The following is a 10337-nucleotide window of genomic DNA, read 5'->3' on the forward strand; positions in this document are numbered from 1 at the left end:
CACACGCCCGCACACACACACGCACGCACGCACACCCGCACACGCACGCACACACCCACACGCACACATGCACGCGCACACGCACACGCACGCACACGCAGTCACGCATGCACACACACGCACACACGTACACACGCACATGCACACCCGCACACATGCACACGCACGCACACACACTCGCACGCACACGCACGCGCACACGCACACACGCACGCACACACACACACACGCACGCGCACAAGCACGCACGCACACACATACACACGCACACGCACACGCACTGTGCCGGCAACTTACGTCACCACACCAAAGCGTGTTTCCACCAGAAGATCAAAAAATATAAATTTCCCGTAATTGATCTGCCCAAGGTACACGAAGGAGACGAGTCGCGCCGTAGTGATAATCTCCGTATTATTTACATCAACGTAGAAACTTTAACGTGCGATGAAATCTCGTCACAAAGGCGTTATTTCGACAACGGGCGCCGCGGCCGGGAATCGAACCCGCGTCCTTGGGCTCAGCAGCCCAACGCCTTACCCACTCAGACATCGTGGAGCGTTTTCTGCCGGATCTTATGCCAGACCTAACATTGGGTGACCTAACTAAAGCAGGGGGGAAATAATGAACGCTAGTCTCCCAGAAATCAAGTAAGGCATATATTATCAGCAGAAGAGACCTAAAATAAAGCCCACTATTTAGGTTTTAATTACATAAGTTTTCAAAATACTTTTCAATAATCCCACGCTTCTGTCTCCGCTGCAAGCTCGGTCTGGCAAACGAGAGGTGGCGACGCGTGGCCTAGTTAAAAATCACCCTAAAAATAAGAACGGATGTCCTCCAAGAGAACAATCACGTACGAATGTTCATCGTGGCTCTGGAGACAAGCGGTGGTGTCAAACTCACAACCGCCGAAAAAAATCTTTAACCAATTAACCAATTTTTAACCAATATTTAAGCCACAAACAAAACGCCCAACCAAGAGAAAAGAAAGCAAAAGAGAAGAAGACCCGGTAAAAATGAAGCAGCCACTGATCATGAGGCGAATATTCCAGACCTTGCGGTACCACAAATTAACCCGCACTAAAGAAAGTGATAGAAACACTGTCATCACGACAGCATATGAGGCAGTCCTCAACCTCGCAATTTTGACCGCAAGACAAACTAACAACGGTTGGACCACCAGGGTAACAGAATGGACATTTCTATAGACGGGTCTACAAGAAGGGCAAGGCCATTTACTCGATGGAGGGCTAAAATAACAATAAAGAGTTTTAGCTAACCGTTTTCGACGGTCCGCTCCGGTATCGCCGGCACGCTCAGTGCAATCGCAGCCAATACCGTTCGCGGCCAGGCGCGCCACGCAGGCGCAATGGCGCTCCCGCTTGCTGTCGGAGCGGAGCGGACCGTGAAAAACGGTCAGCTAAAACTCGCTAATATTCGGAGCAAAGAATGCACTCGGGAAGCGCAGGACAGGAGCGGGTGAAGGTCAGTGGGAGATCACCTTGCAGTCATCCTAAATAGGATGTTTAGAGATAATGACGATGAATACGTCCTTAACTTGTGTCTTCCTCATTCATTTCTATAAATCGGAGAAACTACTCCGCGAGCACCAAGAGAGCGAATGGCAAAACAAACTCTGAAGGGTGGGGGAGCACCGTATAGAAGACAGGCACCCCCCCCCCCCCTTTTGAAAATAAACTACTGCCCGCCATGATAGACCAGTCACCGTTTCAACGATTACGAGTAAAAACTCTCCTGTACCAAAACTATGGATCCATTTGTAGACAGGAAGAGGCGATATGGCAGGATGAAGTTCATTCAGGGGAAAGTTCCAAAATCATGAGTCCGCAGCATACACCGACTCTGAGATGTACGAAAGCACGAGGCTGCAATTGTCGTTGTTGACTACTCTAGCAACCTTTGTGACTGCATGACCCCCCATCATACCGGAAGAAAGAAGTGGGAGTTGGAGCCACCCTCTCGGCAATCCGAATAGCGGAATTATAAAGTGGAAGCGTAACATCATTACGGACTCTCAAAAAACATTATACTGTTTTGTGCAGGCAGAATGCCTAAGCGCTTCGGTAAGATATTCGCATACACTATGAAAAAAGTTAACAACCTCACCTGGACACCCGGACACAATGGTCTGGAAGAACGACGCACTGACCAAGAGGCACACGAACTTACATACCGTGCTCCTTGTGACCACGAATACCACGCCTCTTTACCCCGCTTTACTAAACCACAAGTATTTCTTCCTGAACAAAGATATTCACTCCTCGCTCTCTCTCCTCTCTCTCTCTCTATCTCACTCTATCTATTTGTAAAAAGAAAAAAAAGTTCAGCCTGGCCTAGAGATCAAAGAATAAACATTTTGAAACACTGACATTGACGCCTCCTCGCCCCAACAGACCAACACGTCGCATCCACAACCTTTCACGCTCACATTTTAATCCACAGAAGTGCAGACAGCTTTGTCTTTCTTGGGCCACGGCAATTAAAAACCCTCGTTCCTAATCCTTCTCTCTTCGATGACCTTTAGTGCTCGTAAAGCATTGATCGGAAATGCAGCAACTACGTACGAAAACACTCTGTGGGAGTCGAAGTATCGATATCGCGTCTTACATCTTAAGATACAAACCTAGATGTCTCTGCATGCAACTTTTTTCAACTAAAAGAGGTTCGCGCTTGAAAGCAAAAGAAGCCCTCAGTCCAGGGCCCCTGCGGCGGCTGCGGTCCTGAGTTCCCGGTCCACCAACTGTCGCTGGTCCTCAGGGTCCGAACTGCACAGCACAGCCTCCCACTGCTCGGGTGTGGTGGGGGTGCGAATAATTGGGTCTGTTGGTGTGTTTTGGTAAGCCCACGTGGTGTGGTACAGTGTTCGATGTTCGCTGCCGTGTGGGCATGTGGGGTCTATAATATGCAGGAAGGTGGGGTATGTGTTTGTCTGTAGTTGCCGCCAGGCTACAGCCTCCTCTCGGGTGATGGTGCGGTGTTACGGTGGTGCGGGTAGGCACATCTGGCGAGGAAGAAATGCACGGTGCTGCTGCTGGATGGACTCTGGGTCACGGAGCAACTGGTGCGGTGCCCGGAAGGTGCATTCTCGGGCTGTAGCGTGTGCTCGCTCGTTTGCGTCGAGCCCTGCGTGACCTGCAGCGTCCGTATTAGTACAGTAGGGTTTAGGGTATCCTTGTGCTTGTTTTAGTAGTCGGAGGGCGGATATTCAGATGCGACCGTTGCCGTAGTTTCTGCATGCCTGTTGGCAGTCTGCGATTATGTGAAGTGGTTTATTCGAAGTTGGAGACGTCATCGCCAGTGCGATGGCCGTTTCTTCGGATTCAACGATGTTTCTGCTTTTACGGTCGCAGTGCGAGCAACATCGCCTGAGCCGTCGATGACGCTTTACTGCTGTGGACGGGTGGGATGCGTAGTGCGCCGCGTCCGGGAATCGCACATGGGAGTGGTCAGAGTACTTCCCTTGTAGGAATTGTACCCGTGCTTGTGTGCACTGTGCGTGATGCTCAGGGTGCATGTTGCGCGGGAGCGGATCAACCCTGATGAGCGTACGGATGTCCTGGGGCACAGTTTCCGGTCGAGGGTGGTTGGCGTCCGCTATCTGACAGCCTAGCTGCCTCAGCACCGTGCGGCAGGTCGATATTTGCCTGGGCCGCTCTAGTTTGCTGGCCAGGTGGGCATCAATGGCCTCCCGCACCGTGTTGTGCACCCCGAGCGCTTCCAGCTTGCTGGTGGCGGTGTGAGGAGGGAGGCCTAGCGCATGCTTGTACGCCTTCCACCGGAGTATATCGATGTGGTTCATCTCTCTCGGTTTCAGTGGCAGGTAAGGGGTAGAGTACACCACACGGCTGACAACCAGGGCTTGTACCAGCTTGATGACATCATCCTCCTTCATACCCTGGTGCCGGTTTATGGATCCTGTTCGGTAAACCAATCTTCGAAATAAATATAATAAAATGATAAGTCCCTCACACAAGGGCTCTAAGGCGAAAAAAAAATTTAACCCAGTTTCACCGAGCGTGAAATGTGCTGAAACAGTTCAGCTGTGGTTATCTTGTGTCGGCTCGAACGTCAACGGGCGCTCGCCCAACAACGGCGCAAATTCTACCGTTCGCGCAAAGGTATGGGCAGCTAAACTTCTGCGGTCGGAGACTACCTCCGCTCTCCCTCCCCTAACGGCAGCAAAAGGAATCCGCCCCTGTGATACCACTGCGCCCTCCATCAGTGGGTTTGGGAACCGGTTTCTGCGAGGCCGCCGACGGGTCTGGAAACCTGCTCCTGCTCCCGCGTGACGCACGACCTTCAGCAGACGGGCGAAAAGGCTGGACCTACAACAGCTCCGCTGTTAATCACAGACGTCTATTGAGATTTGTTGCGCCCCCTTTGGTTGGTTATTCAGGTGAAAAGACGGAATAGAATATGGTTCCACCAGTAACCGCGAGAAGTAGACATGTACGGAAAGAGTTACGTACTGGGAACTTGAGAATCACAAATGAGTGGCGGTGGGCCCGGTTGTTTGCTAGAAACATTTCGCTCCGGTTGAGTACCACCTCCTCTGAGTAAGCAGTGATTTGCTCGGGATTAGATAATGAAATAAACTTCTTTGCGGTTATGCACAGCCCGCCTTTTTTTTCAGCTAGAATTATCGGTTCGCTTCGTCCTTGCGTGTCTGGTGGGCCCATCTTTTTAATACGAAGGTGTTTTATGTCCGGGTACACCAAGATCTTACTGACGTCATATCTGTCAAGGAAATGACGTCGCCAGAAAGAGTGCCATTGACGCGGCGGCGCCGGGATTCAAGCCCAAGAACTCTCTCGCCTCAACGGGAGGTACGAGACGCTCTTCCAACTGGCTATGAACTCGGACGTCAACAGCTCTACGAACGCGCCTAATAATCTTCCCTATGACTCAATCAGATGGTGCTGCTGCCGTCTAGGAGAGGCGGAGCGAAGTAGCGCATCATGAAGATAATGAGCGCCGACAGTTGGCGCCTCCATGCCAGTACTTCGTGTACGGAGGACGCGCGTGAATTGAGGCACCCTCCACTGCTTACAGCTTTGGGTGTGATGTCCCCTTGTAAGAAAACTTGCATTAAGCTCCGCTAAAAGACAACGACTCTGACGGGTGAAATGTCGCGTTCGTGACTGCCTTGGTGCGACGAGAGACACGCCAGCGGGAAGCGGAACGCGTTGACGCGTTCACGGTCCAAACCACGAACTGTGCCTCTCGCGTTTCACAAGCTGAGCTCCTCGCAACGCCACCGTCTGCCACGCCCGCCACGGAGCAGCAAATGGTCGCACCTTTGCTGAAGCGACTCGACAGCAGGACGTCGCTCGCCGAGCACACCCACAAGACAGCCGCCGATCCGCAAATCATGCTTCTTTCGCCGTACATTTCACTTTCGTGTTTTACCGATTGCTATGACAGAGGAATCAACCGCAGTTTTTTTTTACTAGTGCGACCTCTCTTAAAAGGACACAAAGCAAGTTTGTCAAAATCTTATTTGTGGCTCCATTGTATAGCCTTTTATGTGACTGTTTAGCGGAAGTCTAGAGCCTTAGTTCTCCAATAGCCGGCAGATTAGAAAGCAGCATGTGCCGTTAGCGTTCAAATTATTGGTTTTTACACATTTTATGGTTCATATGAACATTTTATTTGTTTAGAGAGAGAGGGGGGGAAGACTAGATCAGTTTAATAGGTACAGACAATCACGGATACAGCTAATGAACTGTAGGGCCAGTTTGAAACTGCAGTTGCTGCTAACACAGATAACGCAGTGCATTAAAACAGGTAGTGCAACACGAATATCGTTGCAATTCACTCGTGGCAACTGTAATTCATAGTTGTATTAAAAATAAAGAACTCCGTTGGTCGGCACCACACGCCCGCCGCGGTGGCTCAGTGGATAAGGCGTTGTTCTGTGCACAAGGACGTAGATTCGGTCCTTGCCACGGGGGTCGTTTTTCTGAAGCAGGCGAAAAACGAAAACACCTGTGTGTTGATATTTCGGCGAACGTTAAAGATCCCCACGTGTCGAAATTAATCTGGGGCCTTCCACTAGGTCACGCCTCACAGCGCAGGTGTAGCTTCGGCGCGTGACACTCCAAGTGGAATTTGGTCAGCACTAGTCGATTGTGTATGATTAATACGCGTAATTTTGATACTTTCAAGCCATGCCAGGTATAAAAGCTTTACCCTACTTACTTTGAATGTAATTGTCCCACCGAGTCTGTGCTACGTGGCGTTGGGCCCGTGGCAGAATGGAGCTTGCCGGAAAGTAGCAGACGGCGTCCCAGAAGCCGAGAAAGATAAGTGTCGCATATCTGCTATCTACTCCATAAAAAATGAGCTAGCGTGCAAGGAATCCGCTTCGGTGGCAACAGGTAGGCAGGTTTCGGAGCTACAGTTCATCTCAGAAGCTAGCTGCGGCACTGTGGAGGCTACATTGTTATCAATAGTGCGCCCACTGAGGGCGCCTAATCCGCCGTGAAGGGGGTCCTGAAAGGACACTCCCTTCTCCCCTCTCGGCAAGTGACACCGCAAGGCCCCGGCGCCTTTTGTCGCTTCCTTCGCGGTGAGTTAGGCGCCCCGAGGGGGACAACAATGTAGCCTCCACAGTGCTGCAGCTAGCTTCGGAGATGAACTATAGATTTTCATCGAGTCATTGCATTCAAAATTTTTTTTCGAAACTGGTGCAGCCATGTGCTGTAAGACTATTTAACGACAAGCGTAGGACAGTGCTCAAGTGGGCCGGTTGGTAGATTATTTTAAAATATAAACGCTACACGTGGACGGGATTGTACACTCATCTAGCGCTTCGCCTCTTCAGTCGTCTTGTCCTGTCCCCGCACTCCTTTTACGTTTCAAAGACTGGCAGTTATGCACCTGACGCAGTGCCAGTTTTAATGATCATAGAGTAATTAGCACTGCACTTTTGATTGATTGATTGATTGATTGTATGGATTGTATGGATTAACGCGCCGACGCAACCCAGGCGATGAGGCGCGCCGTAGTGGAGGGCTCCGGATTAATTTTGACCACCTGGGGATCTTTAACGTGCGCCGAAATCTCGAACACACGGGCGTTTTTCCTTTTCGCTTGCATCAGAAAAGCGGCCACCGCGGCCGGGAATCGAACCCGCGACCAGCACTGCACTTTTGCTCGTAAGCATCAAGGACAACTGAAATGTTCAATGACGATTGCTCAAAGGTATCCCGGCATCTATTACAAAAGCTTGCACGGCAAAAGAAGTGTATGTAGTGTATGCAACGGATGTGTATGAAGTCGTCGAAGTCTACAGGTTGCAACGCCAGACCTATAGCCATGAGGGCGTGTCGTGCAGAAACCTGCTTTCGTTCCGATTTGGTCGCGCTGTGTTAACCTACAAGTAACGAAAGTTGCATTAAAAAGATCGCATTGCGCTCTTCTAACGACTGCCCATTTTGTAGCAAAACAATAGAACGGAAGCTCCGTGTCCCCATATTTCTCCCTTTCACAGCCCCGGATCGCTGTTGTCCTCTCATGGGTCAGCCAGACTATACCTGATGAGCTGCAGGGAAAGGTTAAACATTACCGACAGCAGTATTGTGCAACCTCGATTGCTCATTTCTTTGTTTCTAAATAGATCTACAGAAAGAGCTGATCTCTGGCGGCAACCATCTTTATTCGGCAGTCGGGAGATCTTCAGAAAAAGTGCGTAGTTTATTTTGATGCACGCTGAAAAACGAGTAGGTTGTCTCACAAAATTGCCGATTCCGTGTTACTCTTGGAACTTTGCGATAGCCCCTCGTACACTAGTGCACTGCATGTGTGCACAAAGTTCGCACTATAGCAATTCGAATGTGCACGGCGTTAGAGATTTCCGTTCTACCACCGCAACTCTGTGCCTGAAATTGTGGGCTATCGAACATCGGGAGCCACGGAGTTTATAGTTTTAGCCAGCACGAAATAAATAACGATGTCAGCGCAGTAACCTCACCAGGCATACCACGCTCGCAGAAGAACTGCTTAATCTCGCCAGTGTGCTGTGTCGCCCAAGGAAAGCCATCATTCCTACTTTCTCCCCGCGAAGAAAAGTGATCAAAACCTCAATTACCTGATATATCACCACACCGTTCACTTTCAGCTTGAGGCAGGAGGGGAAGGAAGAACTTTTATTGGTATAGATGAAAACTTTGCTCCTAAGGTGGTGGCACCCTTAGTCCAAGGCACCAGAGTATTTTAGTCGGGGCCGTGAGGGCATTTGTTTAAAAAGAACTGGTCCGGGTAAATGGTGTGCAATAGGCTTATTTGCGAGTACGTGTTCGTCTGTAGACGTCTCCAGATGGTGGATTCTTCTACACTGTTTTTGTGTTCGAATGGGAGGTTCTGGCGTGATAGACGGTAGAAGTGCTCGAAATTCTTGTGGGACTGGCCGCCCGAAATAAGTTTCCCCTATCGCCATTCGTGAGCACTACAGTGCCGCGCTCATGCGATGAAGCGTTTTCCAACGCGACGCAAATCGAGGTCGATGTGCACCCCGCCTGTTCCGATCGGAATGAAAGTCCCGGATTATAAGCAGCCAAAAAGGACAGAAATGCCGTCGATTGCGATATGATTATGCCAAGCATTCCGTGCCATTGAATCACTTTCACGACAAATTACTCTGTTCTTCAGTGCTCTATTGGCAGCAAGTTTTGACGAAAAATTACACAAAAGTCTTGTATATTTCCACAAAGTTATCCCGCAAAGTTAGTCATTAAAGTAACATACCGGTGTATGCCAACTATTTTTTTTTTTCTAAAAATGTTTGTGCTTGGTTCCTAAAGAGAGTTTTCACTGCCATAAATTGCCGTGCCCTGGAATCCGTCTGCCATACGGCGGTGGTTTATGACTTACCAGCGGCACCCCTTCAGCAGTTGCCCTAAATGTTAAATTGTTGAAAATGAAGTACCCGCGAGTCAAAGTTGTGCATTTTGCCTACAGTGCAACTACGTCGTTTAAAGAAGCAATGCGTAATTTTTTCATAAAACTTCAGCATCCGATACCGCGCAATACGAGCAATTCAAAAAAAATTTTTGCCCGCGTATCTGCCCACTTCGCTCCAAATGTCGTCCAAAGACATAATCTTCTGTTGCCCCTGACACGTAACCGCCTGCCTTCTCTCCACTGCCCACCTGACACTCTTCCCCTCCCATTTTACTGCTCCCACAAGAAACACGGTGGAGGCTAATGAAGTTAATTCAATTTTCCCGCGTCCCACTGCACACACGCCATCTATTAGAACCTTTCGTAACTGTTGGACTTGGGAAGCCGCCGCGAGGTGTAGGCTCGGGCCTGAGCTGTTTTGCATTTTAAGGTCAAAATATTGTTTTAACGCGCAGCTTCTTTTTGCTTGATACCGCAAATATCAAGCGCACTTCTATAACCAATTAAAAGAGCACTAAAAGAGTGTTAGCTACGTATTCATGCTTTGCCTCAAATAAGTTTAACGTTTTCGTTTTGTTCAACCATGTTGACAACTATGAAGAATGTTTCCAGATTTGGTGGCTGGGAAAGGTTCCGCCTATATAAACTTCTCGTTTCAGAATTTTTTTAGTTTTTTCGCCGGGTGGCTGAATCGACGGACAGCCAGACATACAGACAGACCGAAATTTTCGGGTTTAAGTAGCCCAAGAAGGTCTATCGTTTTTAAAAGGTCTTCGTCAGAATTTAGTCCAACGGTCTCGATTTGACGCTGACATTTCTGGATTCCCACAATAAGCAATTTTTAAGTGGAAGGCAGTGGAAGGGGTAAGCGAATATATCTACTTAGGTCAAGTTGTGACCCCGGATACCAACCATGAGGCAGAGATAATTCGAAGGATAAGAATGGGGTGGAGTGCATTCGGCAGGCATTCTCAGATAATGAATGGCAGCCTACCATTGTCCCTGAAGAAGAAAGTGTATGACAGCTGCATCTTACTGGTACTCACCTACGGGGCAGAAACTTGGAGGCTCACTAAGAGGGTTCAACTTAAATTGACGACTCAGCGCGCAATGGAGCGGAAGATGATAGGTGTAACATTAAGGGACAAGAAGAGACCGGAGTGAGTCAGGGAACAAACGCGTATTAAGGACATATTAGTAGAAATTAAGAATAAGAAATGAGCGTGGGCAGGGCATGAAATGCGAACGAAAGATAACCGTTGGTCATTAAGGATAACAGAGTGGATCCCTAGAGAAGGCAAGCGTAGCAGGGGGCGCGAGAGTTAGATGGGCAGATGAGATCAGGAAGTTTGGGGGGATAAATTGGTCGCCGTTAGCACAGGACCGGGGTAATTGGAGATTAATGGGAGAGG

The 10337-nt window shown here is 49.3% G+C and overlaps 1 protein-coding gene across 1 annotated transcript in view; it reads right to left on the reverse strand.

Annotated features, from left to right (window-relative positions):
- LOC144151480 (uncharacterized) overlaps positions 1–6414 on the reverse strand; it is a 38309-nt gene extending 31895 nt beyond the window's left edge. The window contains exon 1 of the mRNA XM_077682541.1: positions 6223–6414. The gene's annotated coding sequence lies outside the window, so the exon portion shown is untranslated. The remainder of the gene's footprint in view (positions 1–6222) is intronic.
- Between the last annotated feature and the right edge of the window lie 3923 nt (positions 6415–10337).

The sequence above is a fragment of the Haemaphysalis longicornis genome, unplaced genomic scaffold (assembly GCF_048455015.1).
Source record: "Haemaphysalis longicornis isolate Haplotype H1 unplaced genomic scaffold, Haemaphysalis longicornis Haplotype H1 scaffold_1, whole genome shotgun sequence".
Taxonomy (NCBI): Eukaryota; Metazoa; Arthropoda; class Arachnida; order Ixodida; family Ixodidae; genus Haemaphysalis; species Haemaphysalis longicornis.